We start from the raw sequence: 20,712 nt of genomic DNA, 5'->3' as shown, positions 1-20,712 counted from the left end.
CCGTAATGGAAATATTGGGTTTTCATTTCTTGCTTGCTTCTTTTCCAACAATTGCCAGTAAATCAAAGTTGCAAAAAGCCATCTCTCCCTCTGCGCTGGCAGAGCTAACGGCAGCCTGGTGGTCACTTACTTTTGGAAACGATATCGCCTTATTTCTAGGCACTCAGCAGACATCAGTGCTGATGTATTGACACTTGCAGCTTTCAGATCAAGGAAATAGTGGAGGACAGCATTTCCAGCAGAGAAATGCCCATATTTTAAAATAAGGACTGCCGTCTGTAGCTACGCCAATTCGCTGAGATACGGAAGTGCCACGCTTAGAAAGCAAGCAAGTATTTCTTCCCCTTGTCTTCCAGCATCTCTGCCTGTTTGCGTGGCTCCACGCAGCACATCAGGCGTGTTGGATAGCACAGGAACCGGCTGCGAGCCCCTCGCCACGGGGCCAGCAGGGCTGGGCTTGGGGCACCTCTCCCGTCGCACATCTAAGGACTTACACCTGGGCATTTTGATCCCTTTTGTAGCACGAGGTCACTTGAGTTGGCCCCGGACAAATGTACAGAGTCCACGATGTCTAAGCACGTCTGTGATCATTCATTTGGAGATGAGTCCTGCAGCACAGCCTCGTCTCTTAGTGCTCTCCCTGGGTTGCAAGTGAAAACTCATGTGGAAGGGAAGTTTAAGTGCTGAACATAGATTTATTTTCTTTTCCTGCATTTCTGTGTCTGGGTTTTTTTAAGTACAAAAGCTGGAAGCTTTCTACCAGTCCTAGGGTGCTGCAGTCCTCTCTCGTTCATCTGTTTGTAGTGAAGAAGCAAGAGATGTTTGATGTCGGATGAAATGGTAACGGGCTGTTGAATCCCTGCCGCTGCAGGGGCAGAGCTGTGGGACGGACCTCGCCCCGCTCAGCCCGACCACACCACTGCTTCACAACGGGTTTGTTTGGTTGAACCCAAGCTGTAGTGAAAGCAGTTGTTATGGTTTGAGGAACCCACAACAATTTCTTGTCATTTAGACAATTCTTCTATCACCCGATGACCCCTGCCCACCCGGGAAGGGGAATTGGGAAAAGACAAGGAAACCCAAGGGTTGAAATATAGACAGATTTAATAGAATAAGACTAAATAATTAAAATTAATAATACTAAAGAACCAGTATTGATCCCGATACCAATATAAAATACACAAGGATCATACTCAGCCCGTTCCATCATCAGAAGCTGTGCGCTCCCAGCAGGGACAGCAAACGTGGGACACTGTCAGCGCTGTGGCTTTGGGAGGAAGGGAAGGGCTCAGGGCTCCAGCACCGGGGCAAGGAGTTCCCAGCATCACACCCATCAGCAAGCTTTCGCATTTACATCGAATGTGACGTTCATGGTATGAAACAATCCTGTTGGCAGCTTGGGTCAAGCGCCCGGGTCTCGCTCCTCCTCATCCCTGTGCCTGGCAAGCTCAAAAACACTGAAACCTTGAAACCCGCACACCATAGCTGGCTGTAAAGTGAATATTTTCACAAATTCAGACACCAGAGTCTTCTAAAAGTGCTGTTTTCACAAGCATTGTAGGAGACCTTACTGAAAAGCGAAATTACTGAAAGAGAAATTAATCCTGTGTCGCTCAAGCCAGGACAGCAGTTCCTTCCACTTTTATCTTTACTCGTTTTTTTTCCTACATACGAAGCTTGGTCAACTACCCAGCATCCCACCTGCCTGCAAATGCAGCCGACATGGGCTGTGCCTTCCCGTCCCTGCCTGGTGCTGCGATGCCGGGCCAAGCTGCGCTCCCGTGACGCCTCCTTTTAAACCGTTGTGATGTCATATGCTTAAAACCAGAAAGAAGCCGTCCCCAGGTGTATTTTTAAGGATACATGTCCACAGTGACTCTCCCTCGTGGTGGAGGTTTGGTCGCTGAAGCCGCACGCGCGTTTCACAGGGCTGGCCTGGCTGGCTGCCGGGGCTGTGCTGGTTGTGCTGGTTGTGTGCTGGTTGTGTGCTGGTTGTGTGCTGGTTGTGCTGGTTGTGTGCTGGTTGTGCTGGTTGTGCTGGTTGTGCGCTGGTTGTGTGCTTGTGCTGGTTGTGCTGGTTGTGCTGGTTGTATGCTGGTTGTGTGCCGGTTGTGCTGGTTGTGCTGGTTGTGTGCTGGTGGTATGCTGGTTGTGTGCTGGTTGTGCTGGTTGTGTGCTGGTTGTGTGCTGGTTGTGTGCTGGTTGTGCTGGTTGTGCTGGTTGTGTGGTTGTGTGCTGGTTGTATGCTGGTTGTGTGCCGGTTGTGCTGGTTGTGTGCTGGTTGCGTGCTGGTTGTGCTGGTTGTGTGGTTGTGTGCTGGTTGTGCGCTGGTTGTGTGCTAGTTGTGCTGGTTGTGCTGGTTGTGTGCTGGTTGCGTGCTTGTGCTGGTTGTGTGCTGGTTGTGCTGGTTGTGTGCTGGTTGTGTGCTTGTGCTGGTCGTGCTGGTCATGCTGGTTGTGTGCTGGTTGTGCTGGTTGTGTGCTGGTCGTGCTGGTCGTGCTGGTTGTGTGCTGGTTGTGCTGGTTGTGTGCTGGTTGTGCTGGTTGTGTGCTGGTCGTGCTGCTGGTGCGCTGGTTGTGTGCTGGTTGTGCTGCTGGTGCTGCTTGTGCTGGTTGTGCTTGTTGTGTGCTGGTTGTATGCTGGTTGCATGCTGGCCTCGTTCTTCAAACTCCCTCCAACACCAGGGCTGTCAGCAGAAGGGACACTGCGCTCCAGCATGTCCCCTTTCATTTCCCCTTTGTAGCGTGTGAGCACAACTGCAGGGCGAATGCTTCATCCTCGGTCGATCCTCAGCGCTTTTTTACATGTGTCCTTTATCAACAAGTCCACATCCCTTGTCCACCCTTGCTGCATCACGCCAGGGGACCTGGTGCCTCCAGCGGGTGATGGTCGTGTGGTGGCAGAGGGCTGGGAGCCCTGCGGCATGCCGGGCTGACCAGGGCATCACCACTTGCCCTGTAGGATGGAGCTGCAAGCCCACGTCCCAACCCAGACGGAGCCGTTCCCACCAGATGGAGCAGTTGCCGTTCCAGTGCTGCTGAGCCGCGAAGGGCTGCATGTCCCGGCCCCGAGGAGGGACCCCCACGCATTACCCTGCAAGTGCCCCAACTCATCTCGACTTTGCTCTCAGGATGTAAATCTGGAATAAAAGCCACAGAGCCGTGAGAGCCAAGCCAAAGCACTGCCTCTGATTTGATCCTTTGCTTTGCTTTTTGGCAGCTTCTCACTTTTCAAATGTTTCTAAGCCTCTGTCCGTGTTTTTTCTAACGTTGCAGGGCGCGCCAGGTACAGGGGACCGGTGCGTTTTAACAAACTGCCTCTTTTCACCTGGTTTGGCCAAAATGCCAAACAGGTGCTTAAAAACCATGCAACACATTAAATTAAATATGACCTAGCTGTGGATCCAAGTGTGCCTGTCCCAGGTGGGAGCCGATGGCGTGCTGCCCGTGCAGCAGTCACCCTCCTGACGAAGGTGCACAGATCTGGCGTGGGGAAAATGCACCCGCGTGGGGCCATACGTGACCCGGTGGGTGCGTTGCCCGGCGCCGCAGCACGCGGGTACGGAGAGGCAGCCTGGCGATGGGCCGAGTAACCAGCCACTGCCTCGGAGGGCCTGTGGTGACCATACATTTGCAAAATGACTGCTGTTTTGCTAAGCGCATGCAAGGAATGATGCCAAACTGCAGCAGGGTTTTTAAGCCCTCCTTACCTAAATTTTCCCGAGGAGACAGCCTCCGTACGGGAGAGGGGAGCTGCTGGGGCCAGCGGTGCCCCCCGCAGTGGGATGCCCACGGTGCTGTGCCACACTCGTCTGCTCCAGTGTGCTCAGCCAGAGCCTGGTCATGCACTGGGGCTGTGCGAGAGCCTGGAAAAAAAACAGAGCTGAGTTTTCCCATCTAATCTTCACTTTGCCCTGAATCCCGACCCACACCCTTGCTCCCCGTGGATCTGACACCTGCCCTGTGAAGGAAAGCAGGGAGTTTTCCCCCAGCCCTTGCTGCAGAGAGATGCTGCTCCCTAGGAGGACAACCCATGGCATTGGCCCCACACATATCACTGACCGGTACCTTCATGTGCTGCCGCCGCAATGGGAGTAGGAAACCTGTTCAAATTACCAAGCTTAGGGCTTCTTGACTTTGCTTTGCTATTGCTTTAAAAAAATTCTTCCCAACCCACCTGGCCTTCTTGCAAGGGTTGCATATTGCCATGGACTGGCGATGCCTTCTCCCTGCGTACAGGTACTTTCATGATAATCAGGCTCAAGTTTTTCATCTCATCTGCTGGAGATGAAGCTTGGGGTCAAAGTATCCCCAAAAGCTGGAAGGCTCAGTCTGAGGTCCAGATGTTGCAGTTCAGAACTGGCTCTGTGCTGGTGAAATGTAAAGTTATGATTTATTATTGTATGCAGCATGATTCATTTTTACATTGAAAGTAATATTATGTTGTATAATCAAATCTCATTTGTTATTTATTGCATTCTCTCCCTGCACAGATGCGGATGCTTCACCCTCTCTCCTGGTGGATAACGTCCTTTGTGCTTTTCCTGGTGGGGCTTTGGGGACCTGCGGCAGGATGGTGGCAGCGCTCCTGCCCGGGGGCTGTAAGGATGGGTTGTGGCAAAGTCTCTCCAAAGGAAATCAACATCTTTCACCTATTTGTGCGTATAAAACTGCTGTAACTTCTGCAAAGCATGGTCTCGGAGCAGCCGGGCTGGCCGGCAGTGGGACAGGAGCCATGGCATGTCCTGGGAGACGTGTCTCAGCAAAACACTTGCAATGAAATGCTTGGACATCAAGCTGCTGCTGCTACTGCCACAAAAGACCCCCACAAAGGATCCCATTGGCCTCGAAACCCACTCGTTTCTTGTGGGTGTAAGTCTCCCATGCCTATTGCCTGCCTTTTCCTGGTGCTGCCGTGGGAGCGACCCAGCAGGCAGGGCGGGCAGGCACAGGCACTCTCAGGTTCCTACCATGCTGCCCAGGCACCAAAATACAGATCAAGGTGCTGCTAAAATACAAATCTTGCTGCTCAGGACACCAACAACCTGCAGCAAGAGTGCTTTCATCTGCCGCCCTCCCAGCCGGCCGGCTTTCCATTTGGCAGAGCATCTCGGGGCGAGCCGAGACCCTGCTCTGCCGGTGCCCAAGGATGGTGCAGCTCATCCGTGCCCTGGGTAAAATCCACATCCTACCGAAAGAAAGTGAGATTTTTTTTTTTGATGCAAGTCGCGCCGCATTGAGCCCAGATCGCTGATGTGCACCCCTGCTCCATATGGGACACCATGTCTGGCTCAATTTAAAAATGGTCCGAGTTAACGGGGCCAGGAAGGGGGTCTGCACCACACCAAGGTCTCCAGGTCTATGGTGCCAATTCCAATTGCTGCACACACAGCGTTTAGTTTAGAATAGATTATAATATGTATTCCAGATGCATTAAGCTGTAGAGCATGCCTTTTCTCCTAATCTTCCCCGTGCCAACATGTATCAGTTCAATCTCCCAACCTACAATAGATAAATCGTTTTAGTTGTGCTTTGGAGCCCGAAAACAAATATAACGCAATCCTGGAGGCTACCACCACTGCGTGAAGATGCCCCAAGCACAGAGCTGGAGACAGGTTTTATTTTAATCCCTCTTTATTCAGTATTGCATTTTATTCTTAAAAATGGGTATATGATGGGTTCATATTAAATGTTGATCTTTTTGCTCAACTCTCTGCTAATGTGATTTTTGGTACCACATCACGGGGAAACTCTGAATTCTTTCATCTTTATGCAAAAGTGCTGCCACAAACCCAAGCAAGTTTTCAGTGTGATGAGACCCTTAAAAAGACGGATTTTTTTTTTTGTCATTGTTTTTGTTACTGATGTCTTCTGAAAAGGATATCCTTAAGATATAAGAACAGCTATAGCTGCCGGTATTCTGAATTGCTCTGATGGCTTATACTGCAAAGGGAGCCTTGACAATGATGGATAACCTCTGCAACTTCTCAGCAGCGGGTTTGGTTTATCCTGCTTCTGCTTTGTGTTTGTGGCAGGTTTTTCACTTGGGGCTACGCTCAGCCTTTGTACACTCGCTGCCTGCCTCCCTCCTCCCCGCCGGGGGCAGGGTAGGCAGCGCAGGCAGGGTGGGCAGGATGGGCAGCGCCTGCTGTGTAAGCTTTCCAAATTATTTCCTCCCAGCCCCAAAGCCCCCAGGCATCACCTCTGTAACCGCACGGGAAAGCACCAAGACACCCCAGCTAGACAAGGTTTTGCTCTCGCAGGTGAATTAAGGTAAAAGAAGGCTGGGAGCTGGTGGCGTAGGAGTTATTCCTCAAAAACTCCATGTGCGCGTCAGAGCAAACAGTCTGCAAATGGTGCCGGGAGGAGCAAAACCTGTCAGGAGCCCATTGCTCATAGGTACACACCTTTAGGTGAAGAGCAGACCTCACCAAGGTGTCCCTTGCACCCCTGGTCTTTGGAGTGGTTGTCTCTGATACTGCAGGGCTTTCCACCATAGAATCACAGAATGGTTTGGGTTGGAAGGGAACTTAAAGACCATCCAGTTCCAACCCCCCTGCCCTGGGCAGGGACACTTCCCACCAGACCAGGTTGCTCCAAGCCCCATCCAGCCTGGCCTTGAACACCTCCAGGCATGGGGCCATCTCCTGTCCATAACTTTTTTTTCCTCGAATCTGTTTAAGCTCTTTGTTTGTTTTTGCTTGAAATGTCTCAATAAAATGGGAGCTCTAATATAGAAAGACTTTTCTTGACAGCTTAGTTGTACTCGCACAAACTCATTGGCTTCATTAAGGTGATCTGGTAGTAGCAAGGAACTGAGTGTTCACTTGGGAGTGAGGATTTAGGGGAGTTGTTTTGTTGTGTTTGAGGTCTTGGAGAGGAGACAAGTGAGTGCGTTGGCCATATTGCTGAAGTAATAAAATGTTTATAGACATGAGAAATGGCCCATGAGACTTTGTGAAATCTTCTTCGCTTACAAGGAATTGGCTAGGCAACAGCTTTAGAAAGGGAAGAAGAAAAAGATGTGGGAAGAGGACTGATGGGGAGTGGAGTGAAGGTGCTGAGACAGAAGGTGTTGTCCCTGAGGTTGTCCTTGAGGTTGTTAACGTTGGTCCATTTGGGGGTCTGGGGCAGGAGCCGTCCCTCGCCCCCAGCACAGGACAGCCCCAGCCCCATCCCTATGGGCAATGGCAGTGTGGTTGGACAATGCCAGCGAGGACACGCATGAGCTGTGGTTCAGACCAAAGAGTTTGAGCATCCTCTGATACAGATGCGGTAATTAATGTTGTTGTGGCTCATTACCATGAGCTGTCTCCTGCTGCCCGCACTTGCAGGGTGACACATTCCTACTTGCCACCTGCGGAGACGACAGGGCTTCCCTTAGCAGAACTTAGCATTAATAACAAAATGCTAGCAAATTTAAAAAAAAAAATTAATTTCCGGGTAACTGCTGCTACCTGGTGCCCTCCATCAGGGTAAGAAAGGCAGTGGTGACCGTGGCAGGCCGGAACTCATCTGGGGGGAGACCAGCAGGGAGGTACCCCCCATCCTTCCTCATCCTGCAATCAAGGTACCCAATTTTACCTTCCAGTGATCAACACGGTCATCAGGACAATCACTGCCAATGCCAGTTCTTCAGGGGTGCCTGAAGTGTCCCACGCAGGCCAGGTATTTCAGTGCAAGCCCACCTCTAATTAATAGCAGTATTTGCTTAAACAGATCAATGTCTGTCCTTGACCTCAATGCACAATTTAAGCTATTACTGTATCACTAAACATGAAATGAACTATAATACATTTGAGAGGCAAACCACTTATATCGAACCCAGTAATACAGACGAGAATCTTTTATTGCGTCCAATGAAAGCTGTGTGGTTATATTTAAATACTCCGACTGCTAAAGGCTGCAATGAAAGACTTTTTCCACAGCTAATTTACCGAGGAGCACCGCGGAGGCTAACCCGCGCCTCTAGCACACATCATCTCTCCCAAGAATTAAAAATGTTTTGGAGTGAGGAGTTCTGCTCCCCGTGATTAAAATGGTTTGCTTTATGTATGCTGAAAATAGTGATTGTAGTAAGCACATGGGGCTATAAATGTGAGAGGAAAAACTAAGAGCGAGGTATAAGATGCGCTGAAGGTTTGCAGTCAGGGTCCGTGGGTGGTGGGTGACAACCCCTTCGCGCGGGGCAGGGGATGCGCCCCGGGCAAATAAACAGCAAGCAAAACACAGGGTGCTACCTCAGCGCTCATCAGACCCACTGAAATCATGATTAAGAGATCGTCTACAAAGGAAGCAACGTGCCAGGACCTGTGATAGCTCTAACTAACTGAAGGCTTGGCCTCAGTAACGTACCTCTAATTAGCAGTAAGTTTAAAAGTCCCCTCTAGCACATGGGTAAACAATCTCTTGGAGTAATATAAGGGTTGTCAATGATGCTTTTATGTTCAAAAAAGCCTGTATTGTACTCTGGGTCAATGAGAAGCTGAGAGAGGTGAGGACTGTTCAATACGCATGGCCTAAGGTCTGCAGAAATCTCCATAATACAGAAATGGATTCTGCAGGGACAGGAATGCTAAAAGGCAGCGCCACCACTTCAGGCGATCGCTGGTGTGGTGCTCCATGCACCATAAACATCATCATTAGAGGTGTACCATTATACTTCCCTACTACGCTTCGCTTAAGAACAAAAAAAAGCGCTAAAAAAATACAAGTACCAGGAAAAGAAAGCAGTACCGCTGGTGCCGGTTCTGCCATCGGTTAGGCTGGTTTCCTCGAGTCCGTGGCTGTGGTTGTGTGTGGTTTCCTTAAATTGTTGGCGTTTCTTACATGGGTCAGTCTTACGTACTGCCCGGTGCTGTAGCTTTCACGGCCACTAGATGCTTTAGATCAATTTTATGAATTCAATACGTACCTGGGGGGAAAAACAGAGTGCGGGGGCAGTTTTCCTCTCTATGCAAACCTTCTCTCCAGGAGCGCTCTCCTGGCTCTGGCTGCTGTGCAGAATGAGGGTTTTTCATTTACAGTCCCAAAGGAAAAGTTGTTAGTGAATGCTGAGCATTCCTCTTTAGTCTAAATTAATTAAATGACACAGTATCTATTGTATGAAATAAATGGGGATCGTTTTACATGGTATACTGTATGCCGTGATTATAATGTGTGATCTTTCTAGAGAAATATGGGAAAACAATGTCCTTTGCTGGAAGAGGCACGGCATTCCCCGGCTCTGCAATACATCTCCTTGTTAAGCGGTAATGCAATGTAATCCGCAGCGACTTAATAACTAACATGACAGATGTATAATCTAGAGTAATGTAAAACGTTGTAAGCACCAGATGCACGTGACTATCCTTCATCCGAAACATGTGTAAATCACCAGCATTCCCGCGCCCCCAGCAGCAAACAAAAGCTGTGCCCGTGCCGGTGGAAAGTCAGACGATCAGCACATGGATGCTGAAAACGCTGCTTGTGTTTTCAATCTGCCTTAAACAATTACGCAATCAGGTCGCCATCGATACCCATACCCCAAATTAGTTCAGTGTAAACCCAGTCTGGTTCGCTAAGGCTTCCTCGCCGGCGGGTAAGCTCCGCTGCCTCTCAGAAACATCCTCCAAGATGTTTAGAGCACTGTTCAGAGGGGCTCCGGGGGAGAGGGGGGGGACAGTGCCCAGCCATGTGCCCGGGACCCCGCTGCCCAGCCCCACGTGGGATGCGGCCCCCGGGGCATGGACCAGGGCTCCTCTGGGGCTGACGTGCAACGTGCCGTACCAGCAGGGAAAACAGCCATTTTCATGTCTTTGTATTCAATTTCAGTTAATCGGTGCTCAGTTACCACCAGTGGGCATCCCAAAGCTCCTCTCACCCTTTCCCCTTCTGAATGTTTGCTTATGTAAAACACCTCAGACCAGGCAGGAAAAATTATAGGCTGCGTGAATGTACGCACATAATCCTTGTGCGTGTGGCGGGCAGTATCTGCCACTAAGAAAGTTTCTTATTATTATCCATTGCTTTTAAAAAAAAAAAAAATATGGAAATTTTGGAGTCTGGAATACGTTACATTTCCAGCACCTCTGAGAATCATTGCTTCTTATCGTGCTTTTGGGGTACGGCGCCCCCTCGGACCCTCCACATCTGCAACTGGAGCTTGGGGTTCGGGTTTTGCTCGGGATGCAGGCACAGTTCTTGCTGTACGGTACCTTCAATTTTTAGCAATTGATTGCCCAAGACCTTTCGTTTTTCTTTGATTTGATGAGCAAAAGCTGTAAAACACTGGCAATGGAGTGGGACAGCAAAACCGCACATTGGCTGGCCATGACCATCCCGCTGCGACTGCAGTAGCTCCGATAAGCCACTTACTCAAGGAATAAGCAAATTCATTTATTTGGCTTCCAAAGACCCCTCTTAAAATTGCATTTAGGGGAGGATTTACCTTTATTTTCGCCACTCCTTAGGAATGCAGTGCTGTGGGCTCTGGGCGCCGCTGTAAATCCGTCTGGGATATAATATAGTGTCTTTATACAGGAGACAAAGGGGTAAAGTACCCATGGCCAGGGTTGCAGCGCTTGCGCTGGTGCATAATCCCTGCTCTGTCGGGCTGTCGAGGGTAATATCAACCCAGAAATCTGCCCAAATGCGGAGCTGTGGGGAAGGTCGGTCCGAGATGGCGTCTGTCCTTTCACCCCATCTCTGTCAGATTAGAAGCAGCCACGAGATAAATGTTTTTGAGCATCTGGGTTTCAGATGTGTCAAGGAATTTTGTTGATAAGGCTTTTTGCAAAATTTCTCAGCCCTCGGTTACGCAGACTGCTGATGTTTGCCCTCAGAAAGAGAAAACGGTTGTTGTGTTTTTTCCAGCTGTGCTAAACTTGGGCTTCTGGTACTTGGTACAAACCCAGTCCCAGCCAAGCTCTTTGCAGTTGCCCTGAAGGAAAATGGAAATATCAAGGAAATATGGAAAAAGGAAAAACAAACAGAGTACAAAGAAAAGAAGAGTTAAATTTTAGGGCGAGATGAGCACTTCTGCACACAACGCTCCCACTCCTGTGCTCTCGCCATTCATATATTCTCAATTTGACTCATCCTATAACTCCAGCTGTGGCAGAAGGCTTCCGAGAAAGCAGTTCAAATACAAATTTTATGTTAAAGTGGAGGAATCAACCGAATTATTCAACTAGTGCAGAAAATGCCTTAGTAAAGCAAGCGTGTGTAGCATTTCAGCTATTAATGTATTACTCCCTCACAGCATTTCTCATTCTTTGAAATAGTAGGAACGCCTGATTTGGAATGCTCCAGTTTACATAAGAAAATAAAATATGCAAAAGCCCTTCCAAATAATAGTTTTTATGAATCTCTGGTGAAATTGCTCCTGCTTGCTGCAACTGTCCTGCCTCCCAGCTGGGTTTGCCCTCCCTGTTGGGTTTTGGTTGATAATTTGCTTTAATGGAGCTATCCGGGAAGTGACTTTCCATTTAACATGACTAAAGGACTACAAATCCATCCTTTAACCATAAAGTAATCATAGAATGATAGAATGATTTGGGTTGGAAGGGATCTTAAAGATCATCCAGTTCCAACCCCCTGCCATGGGAAGGGACGCCTTCCACCAGACCAGGCTGCTCAAAGCATCATCCAGCCTGGCCTTGAACCCCTCCAGGGATGGGACATCCACAAGTTCTCTGGGCAATCTCCATCCTTTGACCATACTAACAAGAGTAGTAGCACCCTGAGCAAACAAGTGCCATCGCCACACCACCGTGTTGGATCGGCATTTCCATTTCCAGCAGCCAAAACCTAGTTTGGCTGCACGAACCCTTCCCCGCTCACCGGTGACAGGCAATAGATGCTGCAACATGTCCTGCCTGTGGGCGCTGGTGGACATCCTGCTAACGGGCAGCTGGAGAAGAGCTGCTGGTGCTGGGGGAAGCGGCTGGAGCAGAGCCCCCAGCCCCACCTCAGAGCTACGCTTGCTCGTCATCCCTGCCGTCACTGCTGCTCCGTGCGTGGATCAAGCCTAAATAAATGGGGAGGCGGACGTGTCCAACCAGCCACACTGATTGATGCCGCCGAAAGAATAAGTGGTTAAATATTGATATAAATATTTAAACTTCACTTATGGCCTTCAGCGTCTATTTACTCGAAAATATCCCCTTAGAAAGTTTATTCGACATGATCTGCAAGTCAAACAACTTTTCAAAAGGCGCACCAAGGGAAACACAAAGGACCAAAACTCTCTTTATATTGTCATGGGGGTCGTACTTTAAGCTTGCTTTAAAAACGGGTGGCGAGGGTGAACCGGGGGAGAGGCGGGCACGGAGGGCGAGGGGCCAGCAGGGGCCGGGGCAGCCGTGCCCAGTGCTGCCGCCAGCGTGGCGGCCGCTTGCCCGGCAGGGATAGGCACTCGCCGCAGCCTGGGGAGAGAGGAGGCACATGAAAGCGGGTCTGGATTTGCCTTGCAATGACAGCTGCATATTAATCTAAAGAATTTCTGAAAAATCAAAAAGACATTTTTCAGCAAAATACGCCCCTAGAGCCTCAATCATAAAGCAAGGGAATAAACTTGAAACAGGATTGATTTCATCTTAAAGGGAATATTTCTTTGAAATGCTACCAACTGTAGTTGTCTTATTTGGTTTTCAATACTATAACAAAATTGTGCCATATTGTGTCAAATAAGGAGATAATATAACAGCTTTAAACAAATTTCGTAATTATAGGATCAATCAGAAATGAGTTAAATCCACTTGCATTAGGTAAGCCGTGCCACTGAATACTAAGCAGCTCCAAATACCGGCTCCGAGCCCAGCTCCAGCGTCCTAAACCTGTGAGTTTGGGGTGACACCAGCTGCGGGAGGCAGGGGATGCTGCAACCCCCAGCAAGAGCTGCCAGCCTGGAGGGGAAAACCACAAGTTACGACGACTTGATTAAAAGCAAAGAAAATAAAAAGAAAAGCATAAACTCCCGAAACCAGTCTGTGCCAACAGAACAAAACCGTCAGTTCTGCCAACCCCCTATGTTTTGGATCAGTTTTTTAGTGGGGTTTTTTTTTCTCTGCCCAGCAATGCTGATCAGTCTCTCACACTATCAGGTATTTTTCACACTGTTTTCTTACCCTGTTTCAAATCTCCACAGTGCAGCCGCAGTGGAGCGAGGTTCAATATTAGTGAATATTGAACCCATGGTGAATATTGTCTGTGGATATACAGTGAATACAGACCCCACTTCAGTTATGGGACATCCCCGGTATTCGGGAAGGAGCTTCCCTGCTCTCTTTCTTCATTCCATCACCGCAGAGCCTCCCTGGGCTGCCGAGGACAGGGGATTATTTCTGTCAAGCTTCAGCAGCATTTAACCATCGCCCTTTGCTAAAGTTTTTTCCACTGCTGAGACATTTGCATAAAAACTCAGGGCTCTGGGCACGGGACTGACATGGAGTGGGGAAAATAAAGGAGGTTGAAGGATGTGGCACCTTTGCCCTTGTCCCCGTTGGTGGCAGCTCTGCTTGTCCTTATGGGAAAACAGAGCCCGGGAACCCTGGCACCGCTGTCATCTTCTCAAGAACTCGGGGTGATTACTGTCTCTTGTACAACTTCATTAAATGATATTGAACTCCCTTTACTCCCAATGTCATACATGCATGCACGCAAAAATCAAGGCATAGCAAAAAAATATTAACGAATAGCAAATTTTCTAGCAAAACTTGCATTCACTTTCTTGCGCAATTTTGACAAAAAGTCTCCTTCGTTTGGGTTCAGTAAAACTCCCTCTTTTTCCCATTATAAATAATTGAGCCAAAGTAAGACTGGAGCACCTCCCGGGGCAGCTCCCGGCACCCAGCCTGCGCCCACAGCCGCGGGACAGAGCTGCCACTGCCTCCCCATCCGCTGCCTCCCTCTCATTAAAGGTTCATTAGCGTGACAAAAGCTTTCTGCATAGGAAAGCGTTGGATATTTCGGAGTCATTAGGAAGGAGACAAACCACGAAGCGTGGGGTGTGTGGATGAGCGGTTTCACACCAGGCACCGCCGACACTCAGAGACTCGTGTGGTCTCCCTGAAGGCGACTCCGACAGCGAGCACCTACTTAAAATTTCATCCTAATGGGCTTCGTAAATAACTTCTTTTACTGTTCTTTTTAAAAGATACATAAAAAAATCAAATGAGGTTCAGTGCTGGTAGGAGACAGGGATGAAACTGGAGAAGTGGTGCCCAATCCCCCTGCGGTGCGGGGGCAGAGCGGGGGCTGCGGGAGATGCCCCTTGCCAGGGCTGGCCGTGAGTTGTGGAAGCTCCTGCGAGGGTTTCTCCTGCCCAACCTCCCTGATCGCCATGTGGGAAAACCCCTGTACAGCCCAGCGTGGACTTTCCCAGGGATTGCCTCAGTGGGCAGGAAAGAACCCTGGGGGAGGCTGGAGCTTCTGCTTTTCAGAAAACAGTGCGATTGCTTTAAATAGGTTGTCAGAGAGAAAGGAAAGAAGTTATCTTTTTGTTTCCTTCTTATTCATTTAAATAGGAAAAAGCAGGGAAAGGTTTATTTAAGTGCTCCTACAGGCTCTTGAGCCTCCCTACAACCGTTCTCTGCTGAAGCACAGATCCAGGCAGGTGAGAGCAGCCGTGGTGCAGCGGGACGGCGGCGCTCTCGGGGAGGGGAGCGATGTCATGTTGGTGGAGTTGCTGAAGGCTTTAAAGAGCTCATCTCTGAATGGGGGCAGGGAACAGCCTATTTTCTTGAAACTCGGGCTTCACAGAGAGCCCCATTCTCCCATGACATCTTCAAACGCGGTGCCGGCAGAGGCGGCGCGGCTGCGATTGAAACCGCCGGTTTGTCGGAAGCCGCAGCTGGTGTGGGTCCTGCAGGGACTGGGACGGGGAGCAGAGATGAAATATGCTCCGCTCCTTAGAAGCTTGGTCCTCTCCTTCCTCTGCCTCCCATCATTGACTTCTTTAAAAATACGATTTCTCTGCTTTCCCTTGTCTCTCAGACTGGTCCTTTGCTTGTGCAGGAGGCTCTGTGAGCGGTGTGGGGGCTCCCGGCCCAAGCTCCCACCCGCCCAGCCACAGCCATCAGCCACCTTGGGTGCTGGGGGACTGGGAATGCGGGAGTGCTGGGGATGCTGGGGCTGCTGGGCACGCTGGGGTTACTGGGGTGCTGGGAGTGTTGGGGGTGATGGGGATTGCTGCATCCCCATCAGCTGACTCCCTGTCATTAAAAGGTCATTAATGTGGCAAAAGCTTTCTGCATAGGAAAGCATTGGGAATGCTGGGGGTACTGGGTTGCTTGGTGTGCTGGAGTGCTGGGGATGCTGGGGGTAAGGGGGTGCTGGGGATGCTGGAGGCGCTGGGGATGCTGGAGTGCTGGGGGTGCTGGGGATACACTAGAAGGAGCACGCTTGTCCCTCTCCACTTTTCCTCCTCCTCCAGTGACCCATGGGCTTGGTAGCAAATAGTGAAGAGCGTTGTTTTTATAAACATGCCTCTTAGCTTTCATCCCTTAGGAAATAAGTGGTCACTGGGGTGAGGTTCTTCAGCGCCACGCGTCTGCTTCTGCTTTCCAAAGCAACTTGGGCAAACTCGACAGAGGTGTTTGGTGAGACGGGGTGAAAAGAAGCACAACTTCAAGCTCGCAGGAAGCTGAATCTTTAGTGGAGGAGTTCATCCCCCACGTTGAAAGCCCATGTATGCAGTGAAGTGACCGGCACACTGACCTCACGTGCCCCAGGGCTTCCTGCCGGGAGGTGCTGGTGGGCTGCGGGAGGGGTCCCCGTGGTGGCACCTCCCTCCGGCACTACCCTGCGGGGATGCGCTGACAGTCCCCACCGAGGGATGGTCACAGGGGGACCGTGCCTCTTGGGTTATTGCCAGCCTGGACCTTGCATGCCAAATACTAATAAAAAATATGATGGTCCAGACAGGGCTGAGCACATCACCGCATGCTTTCCAATTACGAGGATTGAAAAACCAGAATTTTCTCTGTATCTTATGTTGCATCCCTGGTACCTTTTGGCTCTCCCCGTTTGCAGAAGCGCTGGCTGAGGAGTGTGAGATGGGTTTTACTTCCATGCTCCTCGTGCCACCAGCTGCTGTGGAGTGATGGCTGGGATTTTAACTACAAATTCCATCATGTGGCCAAGCCCTCCCAGCCATGGTGTGCCCACGGGGTTGTTGGGCTGCAGGAGCTGCGTGTGGCTCCGGATAACCCTGCAGGCACCATGTCTCCATGCCAGCGCTGCCGCACCAGCGCCGTGCCCTGGCAAGAGCCTTGCGGAGCTCAGGCTCCCACACCCTTGAATTCCGCAGATTTCTGCTCAAGAAAAGTGTGTGATGAAGAATCACCCACTGATGCTGGAGAGGTGGGTCAGTAAAACCACATCCATTCTGCTCCCGGTGGTCGCCTGTCTGTGCAGAACCTTCACCGCTGAGTCTGCACGTGTTTCTGCATTAGGCAACTGATTTTCCTCGGGCGAATAGTCCTTCCTGGTTTCACGGGAGCAACGTGCTTGCACAAGCGGTGTGCAGGACCGAGCTGTCGGCTGCACATCTCTCACATCCCGCGGGGAAATGAAAATTTATCTTAAAGGAGTTTCTCTAATGATTTATTAAGAAAAGAAAAAAGAAAAGACAATATGTTCAAAGAAATCACAAAGGGGAAGCAGCAGAAGATGGAAAACTGCGGAGGGCAATGGGGCAGACGGAGAGTCTCAGAGATCACAAACGGATTGTTCAAACCAGGGTGCAGCGGCTCGGGGTGCACCGACACAGGTCTCAGCCCCGCACTGGTGGTGCAGCAGTCCAGCCTCCTCCCTGCCCATCGGGCTGTAGCTGGCGTTATCTCTGAGGCAGTGTTATCTCCGAGAGATCCCACCCTGGGGGTTTCCCACGTGTGTGCAGCCGAGGATTTTCCAGGAGGCTGGTGCTGTGCCCCTGCGACTGGAGCTCAGCCTCCCTCTCCGGAGGTGATTGCACCGAGGACACGACATGGTTTGGAGCCCGGCTCGCCCCGGCAGCGGCCCTTGTACCTTCTCCTCACGGGTAACAATGCAAATGAATGGTTTTGCAGCTTGTCAGATAAATACAATGTTTGTTCTTCCTAATGGATTTCAGCAAGATATGGTAAATATTAACTCCCAGGTGGGGCAAAATGCATAATTCATCAGCTAGCACATTCCGACTGCTCTGTCTCTCTCATGATTAACATGTAAGGCATTCATTATATTTTTCAGCTGGTGTGTCGACGAGCGTAGAAAGTTATGCAGATGAATACCAAGCACCTGCGTGATACAAAACCATCCCGCTCCATCGCAGGACCTGTTCCACAGCCAGACATCCCTGCTGCATCCCTGTAGTGCACCGGGAGCCTCCTGGGGTTGGGCAGGTAGAGGTTGGCCACTCTGTGACTCCGTCACTCCTCACCGTAGGAGTCGGGGGCTTTTCCTGCTGCAGCCACACAGAGGTTCATTCAAATAGCCACTGTCAACCTGCCAGCAGCCCTTCTGGTCTGTGAGTTCGAGTTTGTCATCTCACTGTCTTATCAACGTGTCCTCAAGGAGAAACGACACTTGGCCAAAGAAACTGCTCGTGTTACTGACAGCATCCACCATGGGGCCGCGAAACATGGTGCCTCATCCAGAAGTGACACAACCACTTCGTTACTCTCTGCTTTTCAGGCAAAATTAAATCTCTTTCCATGCTAATGGATCTTCTCCTCACCTGTTACATCTCTGACAGGCAAAAGAGCCCTTTGTCCATCGTTTTCTTCCAAAAGCTGAACACACAAAGACAGACGCTGACAACTTCAAGTTGCAAGACCCTTTGTCCTACACCTACTCTCCCAGCTGCACAGGCTTCACCAACCACAGCCTCACCTGGGAACCGCTGGGTTTATCAAACTATTTCCATCATCTGATGGATCTTCCTAGGGTTGTCACAGTCCTGGTTGTCTTAGATCCAAAATAACAAAACCGGAACTTCCACCTGTTTTTTCCATGCAAAAGGACACATGCATTTGCCATGCTCTCCTGCCTCATGGATGGCCCTAGTCAAGAAACAAATATGCTACCAGAATTTTCTTTATCCACACTAATCTACTGCCAAAATGTAAACATTTTTATGTTTACATCCTAAAGGGTGTGATTTAGTGGGCATGAAATAACGCTGTGTCCACGAGAAGGCTGCTGAGCAGACCCAGGGGCTGCAGGTGAGAGATACTGCTCATGAAATAGAATACCACACAAAATCTAGCCCAAGAAAGGCTTGGCCTTGTAGCTTGTCTGTGAAGCCCGTGAGCAGCACCCAGATAGATCTCCAGCGCCAAAATGAACCACTACATTTACAGCAGAAACGTCTTGCTTTTTGCCATCTTTCCATCCTCACAAGGTGTTAAGCTCTGCCTTCATTTCTGGCAGGTTAGGAGAGTACGTGCAGGTCAATTGCACTGCCCTAGGAATACCCTACTGTCCACCCATCAGTTTTCTGGGGGAAAAAGATCTTCTTGGTGAATGGAGCGACCTGAAGGAGGGTGCTTGCAGGGACAGGACAGGGGGAACCTCTGCAGCCCGATCCCCAAGGTGAACCCACCATGAAGGTCCTGCCCCCCACCTGCCAGCTGGGTGACACTGCTGAGCTGTACATTGAGAAGAGCTTTTTCTGTCTGCACATATGAATTTTTCACATGTGTTCATTCGCTTTAATGTGCTATGTGACCTGAATGCACGACAGCGTCTTCGAAAGGAGGTGGTGGGAGAGCCGGGATGCTCCGCTGAGCCCTGCCCTTGCAAGGTGACAGGCAAACAATCACTCTGCTCACACCAAACCTGCCTTAAAACATCATTCACTCCCCCAAAAAAAACCACCAAAGGAATTAAGAGTGAATCTGAAGACTGCAGCAGGGTGATGTGGGTTAGTGGTTGAGCTGGGACCAGCCCTGACTTTGTATTTCTGGGGAAGATGGGTTTCAGTAACTAATGAATGCTCTCCCCGGTGGACTGCATACCCCTCTATGCATCAGCTAATGCATCCTTGCGTGAATCAGACTGCCTAGCTCTTGCACCCAGATAACTCTCCATTTTTCCCTTCATCTTCCAAAATCCCAGTTATTCATAGGTGTGGGCTTAGTAAAGGGTTAAGAGGTGAAAACTTGCTGTATTGATCTTTAAATGTGTAGTTTAACCCAATTAATTTCAGTGAAGTAAATAGGATTGAAATTTCTTCTTCAGCGATTTGTTAAGCCAGGAGATAAATATGGGCCTTCACCTACTTCCCGTTAATTAGATGTCAATTCATAAATGCTGGCATTTGATGCTATTGCAAAAATTGCCCCTAGAAGTGATTAGGGACTCTCTTAAACACTTAGCTGGTGGAGGAAATCTGTCTTCCAGACTATTGGTCTTCTACTTTTTCCCGGGCATAAATTAACCTCCTGCATACACCTTGGTAGCTTCTGTGGCCACGTGGCGACCATGGTGAATTATGCCATCTCCTTTGGTGGCGAACCTCTAAAAGGAGCTGATCTATCGCAAACCTCGCTTCACCTTGCGCTGAAATGAGATTTAAGCCCAGGACTAAGAAGTCAAGGCTGGTGCACTGACTTACCACTTCCCAATTTTTTTTCTCCCTTGAAGTAGTCTTTGCCTTTGCACTCGTGTGGTGACAGCGCAACAAAAAGCCATCTTAATAAATGAAAGAAGTGACATTCAGCAATGCAATTTAAGACCTAGATAAGTCAGATGTTAAACACCTAAGGGGTATAATCTCCTTTTAATGTGAGCACAATTCCCATTAACATTAATAGGGGGTTGTACGACGGCTTCAAAAGGAGAATATGCACCTAAAAGTGCAAATTAGCACTTACAAACTCTATTGATAAATTATTAAAGCATATCATTAAAGCGTAGCCACACCTCCAGATCATTAGAGCAAGTCAAAAACAGCAAGGCGGCATGCGCAGCACTCCCTCATTATAACAAGAGCTAAAATGCCATTTAGTCACCAAAATGAACCTAGTGTAAATATTGGTTCATCAGTCCCCACTTCATGCAGAATTTGGAGTTTTAAGAGCTTGAACTTTGCTTCTTTAAATGCAAACGAGCACCAGGAGATGCTTTTAATGCAGGTCACCGCTTAGAAACTGGTGTTTAAAAAGTAAATTAAAAACAAAACCCCCAAACCTTAGGGACCATGCTGTCATCAGAGTTCTTTGTTGTTGTTTACGTGGCACCATGACTGCAATAAAACCAGCACCTCCTTCCCCCTGGGGGGCTCAGACCTGAATTACCAGGTCTGCCACAATTAATTTTCCTCTGTTCACTTGCTCCAGTGAGGATCATGGGTGACACCACCTGGTTTGAGGGTACAGCAAAAGCCACCGGCGCAGGTGTTCCCCTGGTGAAATCCTCTAGGATTTCCTCTCCTGGTCCAGCCAGGTGGACCTCCTCAAGGACACAATGTCCCGGCTCCTGTGGCTGCACAGGCAGCAGCTCGCCCCACTCCCATTTGCTTGCCCAACCCAATGACTGGGGGCTCATCTGGCATTTTGCAGTCCAGTGGTATTTATTCCCCCCAGCAATGACCCCTCAGAGCAGACATGTCAAGTGGAGCCACCACACTGTGTTCATTGATGGAAACGATGGGCAAAACCCTGGGCAGGGGGAAGGACGGGTGCGGTACACGCCTGGGATCACTGGGTTTCGGCATCATTTCCCTCTTCCAGCACTAACCCCTATC

This window comes from Rissa tridactyla, chromosome 6 (assembly GCF_028500815.1).
Source record: "Rissa tridactyla isolate bRisTri1 chromosome 6, bRisTri1.patW.cur.20221130, whole genome shotgun sequence".
Lineage (NCBI taxonomy): Eukaryota > Metazoa > Chordata > Aves > Charadriiformes > Laridae > Rissa > Rissa tridactyla.
This window is presented reverse-complemented; position numbering follows the sequence as displayed.